Genomic DNA, 1,653 nt, shown 5'->3' on the forward strand with positions numbered 1-1,653 from the left:
GGGGGGGTGGTAGAGATATACATGTATCCCACACACGCTTAGCCCTGCTGACAGACCCTAAATGATCTATTGATATTATTCACACTGCCCAAGGGCAACAGACTAAAACGTACAATGTATTTTGTTATCTGGTAATATTTGTTCACGTTCACATGTGGAAAGATCATTGGGCGTGTTTTCTAACAAAGCCTGTCCTGCAGGGCAAAAGGAGAAGAAGGCAGATGAAAAGATTGGGGGTGAGGGAGGGGGGGGGGGGATTATACATGTACATGTATCTTTGAGTGGAGAAACCTGAAAATATAAGGGTTTGAGCAACAGTCTAACATCACTAACAGTCGAAAGGAGTAAAGCCACGTAGAAAAAAAACACAATTAGTTAAAAGTCATCCGTGGGCCGCAACAATTGGGAATACTTCGAAACTGCTGCTGAGGTGGTGGTGGTGCTGCTGCTGATGATGATGGAGATGATGATGATGTTGGGCGTCTTAGAGTCCTGGTTACGAGATTCAAAATAAAAACGGAAAGGTGTTTGGCTTTTGAACGACGCACATGACTTGGTACTTTGGATAAAGGTTTCTGGCCTTTGTTATATTAGTGCGTTTTTAATGCACGCAGAAGACTTGGGTTCGATGCCACGGTGGGGAAGTTACAATTATATTGACTGAATATATTATATTGTCCTTGGTCAGTGTGAATGATATCATAAGATCGTTGACTGAATAGCCCCTTCTGTTTACTAGGACATAGTATCTCACTCAGCCTACTCATGTATTTGTGTGTGTGTGTGTTTGTTTGTGTGTGTGTTTGTTTGTGTGTGTGTGTGTGTGTGTTTGGGGGGGGGGGAGGCTGGTATGTCTCTAGAAAAGATAAAAGTGCTCCCTGTGAGAAAGCTGTCTCGTGTTTCTTGTTTTACGGTGACCACGAGATGGCGTAATGTTCCGGTTGTGCTAGATCTAGGGCACATGTGGCTGTTGTTGTTGTTGTTTCTGTTGTTGTTGTTTTTGTTGTTGTTTTTGTTGTTGTTGTTTGTTGTTGTTGTCGTTGTTGTTCAGGGGAAAAAAGAAGTTACCGTAATCTACCTGTTACACCCATTTCCATTACTAAAAGGTTGACGGGAAGATTTGTTCTGAATATGTACAGTTGTATCCCCCCCCCCCCCCCTTTTTTTTTTAAAGGACTTCTGTCTTATGCTATAGAAATACGTGTAATAATTTTATTGTTGCTTGGTTGTTTTTTATGTGTTTTTCTTGTGTTGAATGGCTTTTAAAAAAATGTTTTGTTGTTTATGTATTGGGACTATTTATTTATTTTTAGGAGGATTTTTTCGGGGGGGAGGGGGGTTTGGTGCTTATTGCCTATTGTTTATTTTTTTTTAAAAGGAGGGATCAGTTATCAGTTATCACAATGTTGGGCCTAGATCTAGTGCCCAGTTGGCCAAATCCATCTCTTCTTGACATGACCTATCGATTTCCCTAGACATGACACGGTACCTTTGGGAAAGGCATTGTGGTGGTGTTGGTGGGGGAAGCGTTACCTCATGCAATGCGATGCAAGGGTACGGAGGCTACTGTTGGCATGTACAGGGGTTCTGGTAGTTACGGCACTGCCATCTTCTGTCTTTCTTTTCTCTCTCTCTCTCTCTCTCTCTCTCTCT

The sequence above is a fragment of the Aplysia californica genome, unplaced genomic scaffold, assembly GCF_000002075.1.
Source record: "Aplysia californica isolate F4 #8 unplaced genomic scaffold, AplCal3.0 scaffold00825, whole genome shotgun sequence".
NCBI lineage: Eukaryota > Metazoa > Mollusca > Gastropoda > Aplysiida > Aplysiidae > Aplysia > Aplysia californica.